At 40.2% G+C, this 21,133-nt stretch overlaps 1 protein-coding gene across 24 annotated transcripts in view; it reads right to left on the bottom strand.

Annotated features, from left to right (window-relative positions):
• Window positions 1–21,133, bottom strand: part of TENM2 (teneurin transmembrane protein 2) — a 1,869,083-nt gene that overhangs the window by 1,695,073 nt on the left and 152,877 nt on the right. For 23 of the 24 annotated variants that reach the window (XM_064161557.1, XM_064161558.1, XM_064161556.1 and 20 more), the window contains exon 1: window positions 10,390–10,463. The exons of the other annotated variant lie outside the window; for it this stretch is intronic. The gene's annotated coding sequence lies outside the window, so the exon portion shown is untranslated. Of the gene's footprint in view, window positions 1–10,389; window positions 10,464–21,133 lie in introns of those variants that run through there. 24 annotated transcript variants of the gene reach the window in all.

The following is a 21,133-nucleotide window of genomic DNA, read 5'->3' as shown; positions in this document are numbered from 1 at the left end:
AGACTAAAATAGTGAAATAAAAAGGTTAGCTCTACAGTCATGTCATTAAAAGGTGTCTTGCACTTAATTCTAACACAGGTAAATTTTCTCTGAGCAAACCACTGTTTGCTGATGTCATACATGGAAGCAGAAGTTGGTCTTATGCAGTGAAGGGACAAAAAATAAAAAGGTTGTCTTCATGGGGGCGCAGACAATGTTTATTGCACTACATTGATCCTGGCTTATCTTTCCTGCTTCCTCTCCCATTTGGGGAAACTGCTTCCTTGTCTTAGAGCTAACAAACCCAACTCCCATACGAAAGCCCTGGGCTGCCTCCCCAGATGAGGAGATGAGAAGAGCCAAGGTACTGTCAGAAGGGTCCTTTTTCAGGTTCTAAGAGAGTAGGGAAAAATGAAGAGGTGATTTCTGATTTTTGTTGCCATGTTCTTCCCTTCTGAAAAGCATTCTCAGCTTCAAGTCTCCTCTTGATTAAATGGACCTATTCTCCACATGTGCACCTCACAGAATGTAAACTCATTCTCCCCACTCCTAAAGAAGTGACCAGATTTTCTGTTCTAGAAAGGAAAAGTTGCATCAATGTCCTGTTTTCAATTCCTTCATTTGGTAACTATTGTACATGGAATGTATTTCTGTGCCTTTCTGCCTTGTGACCTCTAAAAGCAGTAACAAGTAAAGGATTATCTGCAAGAGCCATCTAACACCCTCTCCCCTTAAAAACAAGTTCTTCTATTTTCTCCAAATCCTGCATTTCAGAAGAGCACACTTGGGACAGTACAACACGACTCCTACTCTCCCAGGCTTGTCCTTCACGAATTATCCTATGTATTTATACATCATGCCACAATTCAAACAATGGAGAGAACAAGGATCTGGGTTTGCTCTTAGACTGGGAGTAAAACCCAATGCTAATAACTTTAGTGGACAAGTTGGGGAGGACAGGGGAAGGAGAGATGGAGGAAAGTTGGAAAAGCATCAGGCTTAATGTTTAGTTGGTTTTTGTTTGTTTTTGGTTTTTCTTTTTTAAGAAAAAAACACAGCAAACCTTCAAACTGAGACCTTATATAATAACTCCTGTCTCTATGGCCTATGGTTAACAGCTGTAGGCACTCCTCCACTCATCCTTCCCCACGACATTAACGTTCTAACTGCTTCAGCAGAACTGGGGTATTCCTCTCAACAAAACACCTTCAAGTAAAAGGTCATGGTGTCTGTTTCTCAAGTGAGAACATGCTAAAAACACCTCAACCTCTTAATGCACACAGAAGTGGCTGAACAAAATACAGCTTTTCTTCTTCTGAAGCGTATGTTTTCACCTCACATGAGACAAGGTCAACACTGTCTGCATTGTTTTAGGAGAAAAAGAGTTTAAATTAATTCAGTAATAAAAAAACATGTTCCAAGCAAGAGGCAGTGCAGTTAATTTAATTGACTAAATGTAACAAAGAGAGCTCCATATATCAGAACTTTGTAACAACGGTGTTTACATTCACCCCTCACATTAGCAGCTGGAAGACAAATCAATCACAAACTGAGAAACACTTGAGCAGGCTGACTCCGTGAAACCGAGGGCAGTAGCACAAACACACATTACACGTTCTGCAAGGTTAAACTAATGTGAAGTAAATTCCTCAAGTTATGTAAATATAATTATAGTAATGTTGTCTGACAGCTTGTATTAAGTAAGATTAATTCAGTAAGCATAAAATATTCAGGGGACTTATTCCACCCATTTATCCGACACACCAGGCAAAACCATCTCCAAAGAAGATTCTGCAGTCTGCAAGCCCATGGAAGCAAAACCATCCCCAAAGAAAATTCTGCAGTCTGCAAGCCCACGGAAGCAAGGCCAGTACCTGTGTGTTGAGCAGCATGAGGGCTCTTTGATAGGTCTGTAAAAGCTCATTTCGGAGGCTCAACCCATGTGACTGCACACTGGAGACAAAGTGTACACCCACAGCTCACTCTGAGGTGACACTGAGTTCTGCAGAACTACTGGAATAGGCAGAAGCTTGAGAAATGAAACAGACTCCTCTGCCCTTCACACAGATGTAAACTCACTACCCAGTAGATTTAGTAGCCATCCAACCTGTGGAACAGACCAAGCAAAGAACTTCCTTTATCTCCAAATAATTTTGAGCCGTTTTTGCAAATTCAAGATTCTTTCCCTGCCAAGATTTTTGAACCATATTCTCTCACAGTCAGGACCTCAAAACACAGCAAAACACCAGGAAATAGCAACAGAAGAGCACACCTCTGTGATTAACATAGATATTTCCATTCTTCTATAACATTGCAAGAAAACTTCCTAACCCAAGGAGACTGACACAATTCTATCAAACCAAACAATTCAAGACTTCATCTTTTGTCCTACTCTCCCTTTGCAGTTTGCCTACCATCCAGCTTCTGTAAGTTTTATTCTCTGAATCTTCTTTTATATAACAAAATATTTCTGTAGCAAAAACAAAGATCCATAGACACCTATACATACACTTCTATAGAAAAAGGAGAGCAACCCAATGCACTTTGAAACTCAGTCCAAACCATTTTAACACAAAGAAGTACCAAAGAATGATTTTTTTTCTTGCAACTGTGTATAAGAATATTCAGTTTATAAACCAATTATAGAGGAAGATACTTTTATTAAAGGATAGGTAAGTGTAAAAAGTGGTTTGACAAATCTTAAAATAGTTCTAGCTATGAATGACACAAAATGTAAAGATATAAAGGCACTAAAAATAGGACACTGTCCAAAACCATAAACCATTCATTGCATAATACATTACCACTTCAGAATACATCAGACTAAGACTGACTTTATCCACCTATCTGTTTGCAGGCATGACTCTAACAAGCAAAATTCGTCTGCTTTCATTACATTTAATCTTACTTCTTAATCTCCATTTCAACTTTCATCTTAAATTTCCTGCTTTCAAGTATCAAGCCAAATTGATTTGATACTTAATGCTTGACAAATAAATAATGAGCCTCTGAATTAGTCCACATGTGATAAAGCAATGATCCCATTATTTCTAACATTCTTATAATCAGGCAATGATTAAATTATTTCTGATGTCCTTAGCACAAATGCAAAAATACACTAAAAAGATCCTTAACAAAGCTCCCTGCCATGTTTTTTTATTAAATGCACTTAATTTGAGTATTTTATCACATGATTACTCCAGCTGGGCTGTAAGAGCTTATTTTAATGAGAATGGGAAGCGCTCAAACAGTGGGTGTGCTGCGTATCTCTTTGACATCTTTACAACCATTTGCCATTCTGCGTGTGATTAGCCAAATAGCAGCCATTAGGAAGGTTGATTAATACTTTTTAAATATTCCAAATCTTTGGATTAGCACTCAGTTTATTTTCCTCAAGGAACAGACTGAAACAAAGACTTCCACTATCTCACCCAAAGGACACCATACAGCATAATATGGACAACAAAATACCTCACCTCACATTCAGCTCACTGATGTTTCTATTTACAGAGATCTGGACTCATACATGACATCCAAGGACTTATCTTAATTAATATCACATCCATATTATAAGTATGAGCACAGCTCCATTTGATAAAATGGTGTAAGCAGCATCATTTCAATGTGTGCCTGCAGGACAGTGCTATTGATAACAGACACCTTTTAGAGTACTGAGAATCAACATAAAATGCCATTTAACAACCTATTAAAAAAAAGTTTTTTTAACAAATCCTCCAGACATTGAGGTGGCAGAACAAAGAAATGCATTAAAAGCATTGATAAGGGTATTAGAAGGTAATATTCCATGTATGCCTATCTAGTACATTAATATTGAATCTGGCTGTGATATGAGCTGCACTAGTTGAAATTACACATTTCTTTCCCTTGAATCAAGAGACAGTTGAAGGAAAAATCAATATCTAAAGCTTATGAAGCCAAAAATCTTCTTTCTGCACTAAGGTACTATGGTGGTGATAAAGGCCATGGAATAAAGGTCAGAAATAAAGAAAATAGAGACTAGATATACAGACACATTTGTAATATGTACTGAAATTAGTAATGCCTTGTTCTTACAGAGGCTTGCCCTAAGAGCTACTCCTGCCAGCATAACACACCCTCTCCTTTCCGTTAGCCCACAGATATGCAGTGCATGTCAAAAGCTAGCAGCCTTGACTTCCCTCTGTACTTGGACTTGTGGAAATGATAAGTCAAGCTGCACTGGTGGTAGTAAAAACAAGCAAGCACCATACTATTCAGTCCTAAGACTGTAGGGGATTGTAATGGCTGGGAAGTATTGATAGCTTCCTTGCACCCTATTTGTACTATATATTTTATTTAATAATTAGTAATGCTTTGAGATTAATTGCTTGAAATACCAATCAATGAGCTTTATAGATTCCCCACTTTATACATACAGATGCCAGTCTCCAGTGGAGTGAAAGGGTTTTCTTTTATCTCAGGTCATTTATGCTGTATAATTATTGTTCTGTAGGGTTTTTTTATGCTTTTGTGGCTTTCTAGTGCTGGTTGCAGAAGATCCAAAATCTCATTAAAGGCCCTGAATGCCTTGCTGGAACATGCTAAGCCACGTTGCACGTAGACCTCCTAGTGCTTCTCACTCTACATGTACACTAGAAGTACAATTGCCTGCCTTGTACCTTATCAATAATTCCCATAAAAATTCCATAGGAATTTTGAGATGTGTCAGGTCTCTGCAGACAGAAAAACAGATGAAGGTTTCCCATCTTGCAACTAGTCTCTGAGTTATTGCAGTCATTTTCAAGCAGGTGAGGGACAGGACAGCAGAGGAGAAAGTGAGATCAGAAAGAAGCATCCTAATTTGTTTCCCCATGGGCTATAACCTTGTGCATGTTGTCCAATACTCAGATGGTCATCCTGTAAGCTTCTGCCAACAGGAATTTCCATCTAGACTACTGAAGGACAGCTAACTGGAACAAATCTGGGTTAAGTCGTATTTTCACCACATGCCTATTTGTTAAACAGACGTGCACACACATTAGCATGCTGCTGATCATCTGCATACTTCAGATACAAATCCAGACAGAAGTTACAAAGCAATTTTTAAGCGGAAGAAACAACTGTAATGTTTTATTGTCCCATAATTTTCAGAGCCAGCTAAATGGACATCCTGCCAAGCCAGCTCCCTGTCTCTGAGCAATGGAGAGATCTCCAAAACCATGTTTTGTGATGTTTTATTGAGAAATGTGGAGAAAACATGGACAGACACAGATGCATGAGAACACCCTGTGTTTGTCTGCAACTGAAACAAACTGCAGAGCTCATACTGATTTCATGGGACTAAACCCTGGCTTCTCCACATTTCTCTACACAGATTCTGTTGCATTAACATGAGAGAAAAACCTTAAGTATGTTTGCCCCAAGGAAGAGCAAGAAAAGACTGAAATAGAGGTGGAAAAATAAAGAAAAATTACTTTGCTGATGTGTCTGTGAGGAAGGCATTAGGAATGGTGTCCCCTGACCTTAACATCATCATCTGCCATTGTCTCTCTTGGGCAACAGCAACAAGCCTAACATGAGGACAGTCAATCACGAAGGCTGAGGCCAATCTGAGCTCCTTGGCAAGCTTGTCCATGCCTGCAGTTTGCCCTACTGTGCATGCACTTTTAGGGAGAAATGGACAGAAACAAAAGCTGAAGGACTGTCTGGTGAAAGAGAAAGGGAGCTGTGTGCAAGCAGAGTGAGTAACCAGAGATAAATGGAAAAATGAAGATAAATCCTACTGAGACCTACCATCAGCAATCTCTTGTATTGCCTGCCTGAAGACTACAGAGCACGAAGGGAGGAGTAATATTCCCATGGGATTTGTCTAGTTTTTCAAGTAGAAGTGAGCTGTCTTTATAATATGTGTAACACACTTCTCTTTCTCCCGATCTCTGTTCTCACTACTCTTAAGAGAGGCTGTATTTCTCAAGACTATGTGACAACTCTGAAGGAATCAAGTTTTGGCCTCAAGCACTGAGGGTCACATCACATACCAGTGCAGAGTAATGGGCTCATTTTGAAACAGGTGGGAAGTGTAGGAGTATTAATAGCAGGTTACACTTACTCTTGAAAAATATACCTATTACAAGTCTGAACACAGTGTGTGGGGTCTGGTAAAGCTGATACACGAGAAACAAAACACCCAGCTCATATCATCCAACACATGAGAGAGATGACATTCAAAATTAATTTCTACTCTCCAGCATAGCACTGAACCTAGAAGAGGCAGAGTCCTCTGTGCCAGCTGCCTTGAGTAAAACAATCATGTTTATTATCACTTCTCCTGAAGGCAAAAAACTTCCACTTCCTTTGCTCAGAGTTCCCCTTTATCAGCTGTGAACAACTAGCAGTCAAACATCTCTGCCACCTGAGGTGCAGAGCACATGCTTCATGTGCAGGAACAAGCAGTGAAGGCTTCCCTGGTTCTGGGCTCGCTTCCTCCTCTGTCTCCCCAGCAGCCATGCCAGCCTTTTCCAGACCATTTCAAGTAAAGGAGCAGGGACCCAGAACCCAGTGGTACCAGCTGTGAATTTCAAAATTCAGCTAAGATATCAATTTTATCCGCCAGATAGTGCAATGACAATTATGACAAGAATGTTAGTCCTCAATTTCCCCACTGCTGGGATCTGTCAAGAGAAACAAACTTCTGTGAATGTAGCCTACACTTCTACGGACTGTGATGATAGTTCTTGTAGCTATAATCAATGTTTGTTTGCCACAGTTTGCACCTCCAGTACTCAACTGCAGAGAGAAGTAACTTGCTAGGAGCTTTAACGACACATTAGTTTGCATTATCAGTGCAGGTGCTTTGAACTAGCAAACCATGGGCACTTACCCTCTTAACCTGCTTACAAACATGGTTAAGAGCCGATAAGAGGTTTGCTATCCACACTGATAGACAGTAAATGCTTATTTTTCCTCTTCCGAATGCAGCAAGGTAGATTATGTTGCATTTTGCTGTGCAGTATAGCATCAATGCCGTGATGTAGTGCAGCATCACAACACAATAGGACACAAAGAGGAGCAGCATAATGACATCTGAGATCGAATATGCATTGCTAGCAAACCCAGCTGCCCAATGAGCCCCCAAGGTTGATGGCTGTTTTATGTCTCTAGGCTGCCCATCAATCAGCATCACACTGACAAAGCTATATATACGTATGTAGATATTTTCTCTTTGCTAATGTATGCCTGTCTGAACTAACAGCTATCTTCTTCAGCAGTCAATTCTCCTCTAAACAGTTACCCATTACCGATGAACATCTATAACTTCACACTCTGCTTTACCCTATCCTGACTGAAAATCCCTTTACGATGACTAAATTTGACTTTTAGCAGAACAGCTCATATGCTGGAAGGAGAGGGACAGAAGGAAGACACCAATTGTTCAAGTGAGAATTATGAGACAGAAAAAGACTTTGCACCTTTTAAAAAGGTTCTTAATGAAAGAAATAAGTCATCTTCAACATTTCACAACCCGAGAAAAAAAGCTTATTACATGAGAAGTGCTTGACAAAGCTGGTATCTCAGGTTTCTCCTTGAATTCCCAAAGAGGACTAAAATTACAGGAGTGCACAAGACTGAGCTGCACAGCAACAGTTCTTCAGACAGCTCCATTCCTAATTACAAACCCAGAGAAGAATTGTATTTTCATCCCTCAGGAATACAAAAGAGAAAATGTCAAGACAGACACAATGAAAAGTTGCCACCATCACTGCGTTACCACCTAATCCAAACTACTTAGCAGAACTAAGCACATTTTAGCTTGCAAGTTAAGGTGGCTATCAGAGACCTTCCACTTTGATGCATTGTTCACAGAATAATTTCTTCTAGCTTTACAGCACCAACATTCCTGCAGAAAAAAGTTTCATTTGTTAAGGCACAATCTCACTTCCTTTTAGCTGTGAGGGAAGAACATTGCTCAGCCTCACAGCCAAGCTAGAGAACACAAGCTACTGTTGCACAAGCTAGTCAGTCAAGCTAGGTAGCACTAGCTCCATGTTTCTCACAAGCATAGAAAATACCACTCCAGAAACACCTCAAAGCCTCACCCCACACTATCTCTTAAATGAACCTGCAACTCCAGGTTTGCTTTTGTTTTTTTCTTTGGCAAAACCAAATAAATAAAATCTCTATAGTATTTCCAGCCTGCTCTCTGGACAATGCATTAGAATCATAGAATCAAACAGGTTGGAAGAGACCTCCAAGATCAGCCAGTCCAACCTATCACCCAGCCCTAGCCAATCAATTAGACCTTGGCACTAAGTGCCTCATCCATTCTTTTCTTGAACACCTCCAGGGATGGCAATTCTATCACCTCCCTGGGCAGCCCATTCCAATGCCAATCACTCTCTCTGGCAAGAACTTCCTCCTAACATCAAGCCTAGACCTCCCCTGCCACAATTTGACAACATGTGTCCCCTTGTTCCATTGCTGGTTGCCTGGCAGAAGAGACCAACTCCAACCTGGCCACAGCTTCACTTCAGGACAGCAATGAGATCACACCTGAGCCTCCTCTTCTCCAGGCTAAACACCCCCAGCTCCCTCAGCCTCTCCTCATAGGGTTTGTGTTCCAGGCCTCTAACCAGCTTCGTTGTCCTTCTCTGGACAGGTTCCAGTATCTCAACACGTCTCTTGAATTGAGAAGCCCAAAACTGAACACATCACTCAAGGTGTGGCCTGACCAGTGTTGAGTGCAGGGGAAGAATAACCTCCCTTTTCCTGCTGGCCACACTGTTCCTGATCCAGGCCAGGATGCCACTGGCTGTCCTGGCCACCTAGGCACACTGCTATCTCATGTTCAGACTACTATCTACCAGTACCCCCAAGTCTTTCTGCCTGATTGCTCTGTAGCCACTCTGTCCCCAGTCTGTAGCTGTGATTGATGTCACCATTTAGCCTTCTTGAATCTCATCCTATTGGCCTCTGCCCACCCATCCAGCCTGTTAAGGTCCCTCTGCAGGGCTCTACTGCCCTCCAACAGATCGACACCTACTCCTAGCTTGGGGTCATCTGCGAACTTACTGATGATGGAAGCTGACACATAGGCTTCTTGAAGTGTAGTTTATAATTTAAATAAGATAAAAGCTCAGAAGTCTCACATATACATCCATTCAAGGTTTCCAAACTTCCCATCCTTAGAAGGAAATGGAAAACTTTCACTCTCTGTAGACAGTGAGTGATAATATGACTTGTGGTGTAATTCAAGAACTTCTTGAATTCAACTCTGCAGATTCCTTCCTACAGCAGGGCTAACAGTGTGACAACACAGGGGCAAGTGTCAGTTTTGTGGGAATGAGAAGCACAGAACTCAATCTGCTCAGACTGCCACAAAGAGGATGAAAAAAAACAGAATTTAAGGTGAAGTTTTTTTCCTGAAATGTCATGGACTTGCTGCAAAAGGCTTACAAAATCACATCTGAAAGTTTTGTCCATCTTGAAATAAAAAGCCCTGATTGACAGTAAAAATAGGTCTTTGTTAGCAATCAACCATCTTTGTTTCTCAGCCTCTCTGCATTTTGTGGACAACAGCCCAGATTTTGGCAGATTATTTCATTAGAGGAAGCTTGCCATTTAACTAAACATGGCTTTCTCAAGAGAAAATTGGTATCAATCATTTCACATTTTTAAAGCAGACTGAATGATTCATCTCCAGGAAATCTGTATGATAATCTAGAGTTACAGCTGATCAGACAAAATTAAAGCAGCAAATCACTTGATTTTCTCTACTTACGCTATTGTATCTCTACATACATACAAATAAATAAATCTCAAAACATGTCTGTTTCATTATTTTCCTGCTTCCTTCACCCTGAAGTTTAAGTCCTAATGCATCCACTGCAACACATTTATCTGCACAAAGACAGGAATAACCCAAGCTATAGCAGACTAGCATGACTCAGCTTTTCCTTTATGAACTCGAGCACTTTCTATTCCCGGTAGCTTGCACAAACCTTTCTGGGGCTGTGTTTTACTTGGATTTCTCTCCCAGCACCCTGCTTAGAGTCAGTGAGTCTAAACAAAACAGCTTACTTCTGCTGGGGGTGGAATGAGAATAAAGAGTTTCATTTTTAAAAAGCAGAAACAATTTGATACTCAAACATCAATCTAGGCTTGGCAAAGTAACCACATTTGTTCAAATCTTGACTGCTGGTATTATCTCAGGCCTCAGTAAACACCTGAATGAAGAATTTTGCTTCTCTAACCTTCATTAAGCTCAACAGCACAGAAGGCATGGTTTCTCCATGCAGACACCTTGGTCCCTTTTTCAATTTCATTAGAGGTATGGCCTATATCTAACAACACTCAATTATTTTACCAGTTAACTGGATCTACATTTGGACAACTTTCTACATGGTATTACTTAGGTAAGTAAATAAACCATACCTGAATCCTCCACATCTTTCAAGAAGGTCCTGTGTCTTGTCAAGCTTGGAGCACAATAGGAGCAAACAGCTCCTTCAACCCAAATGGGTTTTAAGAAATGGCTGAAAATTAGAGCTAATCAACATCAGGTGCTATTTCATGCCCACACCTGATCACAATGATTTCATTTGCTCACAAACAAAGACAATACAGTGACTCCATTTGAAAGATGAGGTTTAATTCGCTCTCTGAAATGAGAAATTTTGTTGCTACTAAAGATGAGGTTTAATTTGCTCTCAGAATGAGAATTTTTGTTCCTACCTAAAAGAAACAAAAGGGTTATCCTCTACCCTGGCATCTGCAATTTTTGTCACAGTCCCTGTGACAAAATAGCTAAGCTAAGGCACTGGCTGGGTCAGACAGTCACTTTAAAACTAGAAGAAACCAGGTGCTTTCTATATAAACATAATTAAGCAATTTAATGAAAATCTGTTGAGTCCATCTTTCTCTGAGAATATGCAGGGCTCAGCTTGGTGCACTTGTGCTTGTTTTTGAATGCACACGGCACTTCAGTGTAACTTTGCTGTCACCAACAGGTTGCCATGAGAATTAACTGGTTTTCATTTATTTATTATTATTTTATATCCTAGGCTAAAAACGAGAATGAGACTCACCTTTTAGTGAACATTGTTTTAATTTGCGAGTAGTCCTGTTAACTTTAGCATAATTAATGCTGAAGTAGGTAGTAATCTCTGGCTCTGGGAAGGCAGATTAAAATTACTGCCGCTCAAAACATCACAGACAAAACACAGCATAATTAAATAATCCCTCTGATTTTCAAATTGTAACAGAGAGATTCACCACACAGCATGTCACTTCTGGTTTCTCAGAGAGCTTGTTCTTTTTTATTATAAACAGAATCATCTCTATCCACTGCATGAGACAATGGACTGGCTTCAATATGAGTGAATGCTTTGCCAGCCTTCACTGTGCTCCTACTCAATATGTCATGTAAAATAATATGATAAAACCTGGCTGACCTGCCTGTTTGCTTGATGTTTATACAGAATTTGTCACCATGGTATTTCAGTTTTTTATCTGAAAACAAAACAGAAAATATAGGAAGCCAAGGAAACCTTAAAAGTAAAGCCTTAATAGTGATATACTCCAATTTTACGATCTGATGATCAAGACACAATCCTGAGAGGCTAATGACATGCCAGTGCTGTCACTCTGCTTCTTGAGAAGCCCTCAGAACACCAAAATTCTCTCCCTGCCTCCACTTTGCTCAGGGCACATATTCCACTCTCTCTTCATCCTAAATGTCTAGCACACAAGAAGGCTCAGCTGTCAGGCAGCATGCTTGTGGAGGAAAGAAGAACCAAAGCTTGACCCACTTTCACCACTTTCATCATTACTCCACCCCATCCAGCTTGCTTTCTCTAGGGGTCATTAATGCTACAGATGCAAAAAGGGACAGCTAAATCTTGAAGTTCTTGCAGGAAGCTGTATGACAGCAGCTGTGCACAAGATATCAGTGTACTGGGAGACTGAAGAAACAGATGTTTATGCAGATAGGGAGTAGAGAGCTCCACACATTCAGATCTAGGGCTCTGCTCACTGTTGCTGGGGCCAAACTAAATCACTTTTGGGAATTGAATCATGTGTTTGTAACTAGGACAGCTCAATTTGTCATGAGTTAACCTGGTCTATTGTCCATGGCATAAGTACCTTTTGTACAGAGCATTCACTTTATCATGCACAGAAGGGCTGAAGGACCATATGAGCAAAATGGAAAGACTGGAAAAAAGACCTGAATTACTGCTTTCTTTACTCTCTCCTTTTACACCTAATTCAAGTAAATTATAAGATAAATTATATCATTATCTGATAACCCTTATATGGTTTTATTTTAGCAGCATCTAAGGGCATAAAAAATGGAATAGGAGTTTCCAAAAATTTCCAGGCTGGTCTCCCTAGTGCCTTTTCTTCTCCAGACTGAGCAACCACAACTCTCTCAGCCTGTCCTCATAAGGCAGATGCTCCTACCCCCTGGTCATCTTCACAGTTGTCCTCTGGGCTTGCTTTGACAAGTCCATGTATTACACTCTGGGTACCAGTGAGGCAGGGGTAATCTCACAAGAGTAGACTAGAGGGGGAGAAGTGAAACCCTTGGCCTGTTGTCAGAAAGTGTCATATGGTTGTGAAGCAAAGTCTTTGATAAAGAAGTAGAGGCATCCAAGGAATGTGTGCATGATCAAAAGACTTGACAAGAGGCTGTAGCTCACCCACTCACCCCACACACAAGACACCCTCCAAAGCAACAGAGCAATCTCTATTCCACATGTTTGAGACCCAAAGCAGCCCCAGAGCCCACCAATATGACTTGTAGCAAGGAGCTCAGTGGATCTATCTCCATACACGACCTTTAAACTACAGGAGTTGATATGGATTTTGTTATAGCTCTGCAAGGACAAATTTCTGCTGTCCCTTGCTTTTTGCCACTCTTTACATATTTGTGCTGGCTTCCCCACCTCCCTTTTAAGACAGCTGTCTGCTCTGCTTGTGTACTCATGTTATTACCAACTCTAACTTAGGGTGTAACTTTTAGAATGACATATGGCATAGCAATAACTGCACCTCTGGAAAGCACCTTGTACCATCTGGCTTACTTCTTTTGTCATACTGGATGGAGTTATGGAATAGAAGTGTGCCTGTACCAGGATAACTACCTCTGTTACCAGGTCTGAGAGGACAGTAATGAGAAAACTACACCAGTACCGTGAAAGTGGTACAAGACAGGGTTATGGAATCCTGCAGCAACTGTTGCTTAAATGGGCATGAGGACAAGAAAAGGGATAAGCCAGGAGTGAATGAGTTTCGGGGAGCTGTCAGGCTGAGACGGCTTCACTGCTGCAGCAGCACAAGGGCTGCAAGCTCACACAGCTAAATGTGCTGGAGAAACAGCTCGACACAAAACAAAACACAAGAAAAGAGCTCGCTCACCACCAGGTAGGTTTTCCCTAGTGTCCTCAGCTAAAATGTTAACCTGGATGTCTTTCAGGATAAATATCTCAAGAGTTATTTGTACACAATGCTGCAGTGTTTACCTTTTGATTACAGATCTTTACACGCTGTCCATTATTATTGAATGCCAGGATGAAAGGCAGCCTAAGGGCCTGAATGCAATGGTCTGTCACAAAGAAAATACAGCAAAAGTAATGGCAGGCTCTGAAAGCACAAATACACTAGGCTGGAAAGAAATATGAGCACAGTGTTGGGGTTTCTTTTGCTGGGTGCTTGGCTTTTATTTCAAACAAACAAACAAGAAGAAAAAAACAAAAACCAAAACCCATGAACAGCTGGATTTGGATAGAAAACCTGTATAAAAACGTGAACATGTGCATAAAATCCTCCCCACTAATTTCTGTCCCTTGCATTTGTATCTATACAAATAAAATAGCAATTACAGAGCTACTTTTTCCAGGTTACTGAGTTTAACTCACAGAAAGTTCCCTGTTAGGCCTGAATCTTAAACTGGGCTGCAAGATTGAGGACAATGTAATCATCTCACTGAAAGCAACTGAAACAAGTGAATCATAATATTTAGAATAAAAGCAGTCAGCAAGTCAATATGTCTTTTTATGACTGTACTCCCAGAGAAACAATTTCAAATACCATTCTATCTTTCCTCCAAATAACACAAGTAAGGGTAAGCACTCCGCATTTTGTACAGACACTGCAGAACAGACATATTGAGTCTGTAACCAACTTCGACTGTGATCAATCAACTGTTGAACAGTAATTATTTAAATAACAAAAAATGTTCCTGTTTTAAGCCAAGTGGCAGGAGTAGCATACAGGTAAAAATCACAAAAAGCATTCCTACAATACATGCACAATACACATAGAAATGCAGGTGCTTCAGCACTGGAGAAATTAGTGACTTTCTTAGTGTACTTCTTTCTATCGAGAACCACAATCAACACTGTGCTTTTCTTTAAGCTGCCTAGAAACCTAATAAGCTATCTAAAAACATTTTGGTCAAGTCCAGCCTGTAGCTATGCTCATGTTTCAAGTTATTTGTACAGATGTCCACAATGTTTATTAACTTTCTCTTCTACACTAGCACATAGCTTACTTCTTAGTCTACTGCTAGAATCATAAAACTTGTAGTTTTCACTGTCATGTTCAAGCAGCCTGGATTTGCATTTTGAAAGGCCAAGGCCTGGGGCTGCTTCCATGAAGCACTTTGATGTGTCACCTGATAGAAATGATTCACATTTTGAACAAGGTCACTTCTGAAGTGTTGACAGCCAGAGGTGTCCAGACTTCTTTTTCTAATTGCACCAGGCACCATGTATCAGCCCACCCTTCTCTACAAAAACCCTTTCCATGGCTATTTGTTAGTGCACCTGTGCCTTAAATGGTTAAAGCAGTTTCCCTGTATATCTTCAACCCGAGATTTAATTTTGTCTCTTTTACAACATCTCAATGCTTGCTGCAATACTTCCAAGAATGCAAAAGCCACTTGCTATCTTAAAAAAATTCTACCTGTTGACTCCATCCCCTTGGAATCCTCCTGCCATATGCCAGGTAGGCTGTGATAATACAAAATCCCACAGCACCACCTGACTTCAGAGAGCAGGAAAAAAAGGCTTCAAGTACACACAACTGCTTTACATTCAAGGGCAGGAAAGCAGGCAGCAACAATTTTTCATACATTCTTGCATTAGATTTAATTCTTATTAATAAGAAATGAGAGTCATTAACACTATTAAAAACTAATTACATTAGCAATTTTCCATCATGTCATATATGAGTAGTTAAGTATTGGTATTTGTTTTTCCTAGTGGATTCAAAAGTCTAATTAAAAGTCTCTCTTTTGTGGTTAAGTGGAATGAATCTTTATGAAAAACAAGGCACTTTTAATAGACACAGTTTCTTTCCTTACATGTCATACTTCACAACTATCCTCCTCTTCTGCGCTTTAGCTGAGTAAGAACGATACAGAGGCAGCCAGAAAACCAAAGAAACCTACTAGCTGCTACAACAGCACAAACACAAGTTGCCTTCTCCACTCTCATACCTCTCTCCACACCCAGGTGTTCTACAGGCTGTAAGGATTTACTAATAGTAATAAGGACAGGTACAACAAAACCTTTTGACTCCTTAAAATAATACTAAGTATATGAATTTGCAACAGTTATCAGTCCTGTTTGCAAGAGCTTTATTGCCAACAGAGTTAGAATGGAGTAAATTATTCCTCTCAAGGAACTGATAAAAAAGATAGCAGAAAAACTCCAAACATTTTGCCATACAGCTGCCCCACACAATTTGCCAGCACACTGCATGTTTCAGCACAGCTATCTGAGTATAATTTGGCTAATTCTGCCTATGTTATTCTGTAAGTACAACTGGTAATAGATTGTAAGGTAAAAACTGCCACTGCAGTGGAAGCTTCCCCAGCTTTCATTCAGAGGCATCAGGGTAGCTAGCTAGCCTCTTCGGAACCAGTTCAGAATTTCTTTGTCAGTGGTGGCTAATGCTCTCTAGTGGAACCACTCTGCCCTCGAGATGTGTTTTCTCTTTGGTAATATTGAATGCTGAATTAAATGTTTGTGTAACAGAAGCCCCTGCTAAGACAGAGAAAGACAGCACAGGTAATAAAGAAGGGCAACAGATGATCAGGACATTTGGGACCCCTCAGAACACCAAGAACAAGATAAAATAATTGTACTGGTGCAGCAACCAGTATAACAGACTAAGACTTTGACTACACCTGAGGACTGAAGTAGCAGCCACCTTATTCTGAGAGCAGTCTGTCCTTCAATCATGCCGCTTATTTGCAAGTGATAATATATGGGGATTACTTTGCATATCACTGAGCATGGCTGCTTTATTCAGAGCATTTTACACAAAATGCAAATCTCAAGTGCTCCACAGCGAGCTGGCTTTGCTTTTCTTTAACGTGTACAGATCAATGACAGCTTAATGCGTAGATAACATTTATTAAGAGCAACATGGTTTCAGAAACTTCAGACTAAAGGTGTCAATTAGATGACAGATCCTTCATGAAAGATGAAAGAGCCTGTGTTGGGCAGATATTCTTGTGTTTTACTGTCAAAGATTTATTAGCTACAAGGTCCCAAATGTCCAAGCTTATCAGTAGTGAGATAAGCAAGTGTGAACCAAAGGGTACTGTTGATTATTTATTTCACAGAATCTCACTAACCACAGCTGCTATCAAAATCACCCACAAATTACAGATATACACAGTCCTGCAGAGTTTGCCACAAAGGTATCAGACACAGCGTTAGGTTGAGAGCTAACTTGAGGTTAGCTTGCTAGAAGCTTGTGTAAAGGTAACCCATGTATACTGAAGGTCATACACAAATCAGACACATCAATGCTGATTACAAATTAAATTCTCCACTCCCTTTTATGTCAGTGCAGACATTAAGACTGCAGGAAGTGTCTGACATCCTATGTATAATTACTGCTAAATCTGAATGGCAGACACTCATACCCATTTGAACAGTGTACAAATGCTGGCGACAGGACAGCAGCAAGTCAGGGACTCTTGTCTAGGCAACATCTTGCACCCAACAGATTTTTCACACCTTCTCTAGCAAAGGAAACTCACCGAAGCTGTGTGAAAATGGTCTTGCTTTATCTGTTTGTGCCCGAGAGATCAGACCCCACTGCACTGCACTGTCATTTTGCACAGGTGTGAAGCATTACACAAAAAAAGTTAACAAGAACTCAGACATGCAAGCTTGATCTTAGCTCATCCTTAGGGTGCAAAATACAAGTAGAAGCATGCTATGAACAAATACGTCAGGGGCACAGGAATTTTAGAAGCTCTGCAGTATTACAAGGAAAAACATCTACTGTACAACTGATCCATGGCTTTGTGTGGGCTGGCAAACAGATTAGCTGCTTTTCTTGCTTTCAGTAAGAGTTACTTAAGAGTAGGTAAAAAGCCATCTTCTAAGGAGCTATCACAAAATCTATGCTAGAAGATACCCACTAGTAAAACTATTTTTTCTCCTTCTTTGTGTATGGCCTGGACTCATTTTCTTCCATGGTGAAATAAGTTAAGTTAATAATTCTAAAACTGCAAGAAAATTTCCATTATGCATATTTATTTTTCAATGTGTACATCTCTGAACCTGACCTCAGTTTATCAGTAAGATAAGCATTAGGAATACCTTCTGGTGCAGGAGATTTTCTTGTTTCAAATCATCACCTGTCAGTAGGAAAAAATATCACTGAGCAACAAAATAACTCAGAGGGCTGCCAAAACCTGGGATGCAGGGGGAGGAAAGGAAGAATAAAACTTTTTGCAAAACAGGAGCTGCAAATTCTTTTATTAGAAGGTACTACCAGAGCTCTTTTGCATCTCAATCAAAAGGCTGTGCTACAGCCTTGAATTTCAATTGCAGATGGTAAGATGACATACAATTAATATGATTCTATTTGTGCAGTCTAATCAAAGCATGAGAGAACAGGAAAAACAAATGTAACATATTGTGGGTCTTCAGTTTCAACCTATGATGCACTGAAAGAGACCATTAACATTTCAGTACCAAATTCACATTAATTTCCCCGCTTCTGCAGGAGTTCCCTTCTTTCTCAATGCCATCACAGCATCTTGAGCCCTCTCTAATGTGTTTACAGAACCTGCCAAGAACAGATTTTTTACCCCTTTGGAAAGCATTAGGCGATGTACCAGGAGTCGGATTTTTCTGCCACCATTTCCCCACAGGTGGATCACAAGATCATTTTTTGGTTTTGACTACCCCTTCCCCCTGATTCCCCATCAGTCTTTCTATATAAAAAACACCTACTAGAAGAACAATGTTTTGCTCCTGATCACACTGATTTCTTTTCTATGTCTCTGCATCTCCTACAGGCACAAAACTCTTCAGTACATTCCTGCTCACCACCTGTACCTGACTACAGTTTCAGTATAGGCTGGTATGATCCTGTTGTTTGCTAACAGTGGGTTTCTGTCCATCTAGATTATTTAAAACTATAGAGAATAAGGGGAATGTTCTGCAGGGAACACTGGTGCTCTGGTGGGAAAAAAGAAAAAAATAAAGACATCATTAAGATGACTACTAAGTCTTTTCTATGCTCTGGAATGCACCAGGATAACTGCTTTTCCTAAGTAACTCCCGTTCCTAAGAAGCCTGATCTTGACATAATGGGGCTTTGCTATTAACTACCCCATTCTGATACTCTAGTATATCAGCACATCACGAAACAAAAACTGACAAGGAGATGTGTTTCTAAACATAAAAGGGACACATGTGTATATTCTGATCTTCTATGCACCTTACCGCGTTTTGCACAGGGAATTTCCTTGAAAAAAATACTGTAGAGAAAAACCCCAATGAACCAACAACAACAACAAAAAAAAAAAACAATCCAAAACCACAAACAAAAGCAGATAGGAGAATGGCTATTAAGTCATTTTTTTTTCAGCACAGTACCATAGTCATAGAAACCATAGAGTTATAGTCCCCAAATTTGTCTGTGTGTTCCTACTAATTATTTTGTTCTATGAATTGACTTCTTATACCAGGTGAGGTACCATGCGTCCCTACAGTCTTTTACAAGGTGAGATACAGATCCACATATTTAAGTCTGGAAAAAAGAAGCCAATCTGTCAAACCAACTGCCAAAAAGATCAGTTCTTGGTTTATCTGAAGAACTCCCCATAAACAGATCACATCCTGAGCAGAGCTGTTCTTCAGCTCCAAAACCAAGACCAAGATCAAGCACAGAAGTCATTCAATGCTTCATGCAAATTCACTTAATTCATCAGATGACTCACAGACTGGCATCACAAATATTTATCAGTATTTACCAGAGCTGAGTTACAGCCTCTGTAAGGATCCAGCTATGACCGCCACTGTGTTCAGTATGAGGCTGCTAATACACAATATTAACAGTGTGTGGGTAGTGGTCTGTACTGCTGCACAGGCTGCATTTCATCCTTTCAATTGCATGTTAGGTCATCTGGTACTGTTCCTGCTCCCCCCTTGTATAACAATAATTGTATAAACTCTCAAAAAACTGCATGTCTGAACATGCCCATCAACAAAACCTTTCTCTGAATCTCCCAAACAATATACATAGAGAACTCTTAGATACTGCATTGAAATACCTCAGTATCAGCTCCTATGAAATTCTTCACTTACTATTTTCCCACAGTCACAGTGGGAAAATGTGTCTGACTCTGCAGTCAGCTCAGAAGTTAGACTATTCTTGATGAATTAGTCCCAATTCATTTCCATCTTACACATGGAATTAAACCCAGAAAAGCCATTGTCCTGTGAGACACAACACCCTTTTCCCTACAGTACAGTTTTTACTGCTACAGAGTACAACATATGTATTTTGTGACAAACATGTAGAATGTTAAATGAGACTTGAATGAATAATTCTCCTTCTATACTTCATTAATTAATCAATTTTCAAGCAGATAAGTAAATGTTAATAGCAAAGGTTTAATGCCAGTGCATAATAAATAAACTTAAATATCACCAGCATATATTTTGAAACATCAAAGGAAGGAAAGGAAAAAGGAATTGTGAAAGTGAGCAGTTTGAAAGAAAATGAAGTTTAGGTGACCTAATTAAAGGCTTTTCCTCAGCTACAAAAAGACATCAAAGTGCTGCTTCTGAAGTTCTTTTGCCAAACCAACAGCCTCAAATTAAAAGACTGCACTAATTTCAAGGAATGAGTCAGAGAACTACTACTGTAAGAGCCTTCAGTCCCTCTGTGTTGCCACAGAAACAGAACATTATGGCTAGTTTATAATCCAAGCACTCCATTTATACAAGAGAATTTATTTTTCATTTTCACCTTTTCATTTACTCATCCAGACATATAAGAAAGCCTCTCAGAAATTCTTCTGTGATTGACAGATGAAGTTTGGATGTCAAACGATTCTTGGTTTACATTGTTCTTTCTTAATGCTTTCTAATGCAAAAGGAAGCGGCAGTTGCAACTCAGAATGACTGAACTGTCTCTGTCAAAGATGAGCTCAGGTCCCCTGCAGACAGAGCGAGATAAGCAGCAACGTGCAGGGCAAATGCAGGAAGACACAGGAATATTTAGAACACATCTTGGGTTATCATCCAGGTTTGAGATACGTGAGGTCCAGATCAGAACTGGTCACAGGTCCCAGTTCTTGTTAAGACCAACAGGTTTCAAGAAGTACCACCAGATGGAAGTCTGGACCAGTGTCACAGCCCAGGCAAAGCACAGCTCTCACAGAGATGCAACGCTGAGTTGAAAAGCTGTGTGTGACTTTCTGTTCCCACCTACACTGGCCAACTGCTGATTAATCATCTTCCTCATGTAGCTTGATGGGCAGATGCTCCACAGTGGGGACACACGTATCTACATCTCCTGGGGTTGCCAAGGGAGGCAAGCTGAGACTCATTGCACAGAGCGTGCAGGGCAGCCACAGGAAGCAGAAGCACCCCAGCACCAAATTCTTCTGCCCCCCACGTTACCTCTGCCACTAAGATTACTTTCCTGGTTTTACTGGCTTTGTACTGAACCTGGCAAAATCCAATTCCTAATATTAGCAGATAAAATTTGGGAGAGATGAGCTGATGTCAACTCCACCCAAAACAGTTCCTTTCAAGGTAAAATTGGCATAAGCTTTTGTTTCGCTCACCCTGTGTACACTTTGCTATAAAGGGAATAAAGTGTAGATTCTACACAAATTCAATATGTACAC

The sequence above is a fragment of the Pogoniulus pusillus genome, chromosome 22 (genome assembly GCF_015220805.1).
Source record: "Pogoniulus pusillus isolate bPogPus1 chromosome 22, bPogPus1.pri, whole genome shotgun sequence".
In the NCBI taxonomy this organism is placed as follows: Eukaryota; Metazoa; Chordata; class Aves; order Piciformes; family Lybiidae; genus Pogoniulus; species Pogoniulus pusillus.
This window is presented reverse-complemented; position numbering and strand designations above follow the sequence as displayed.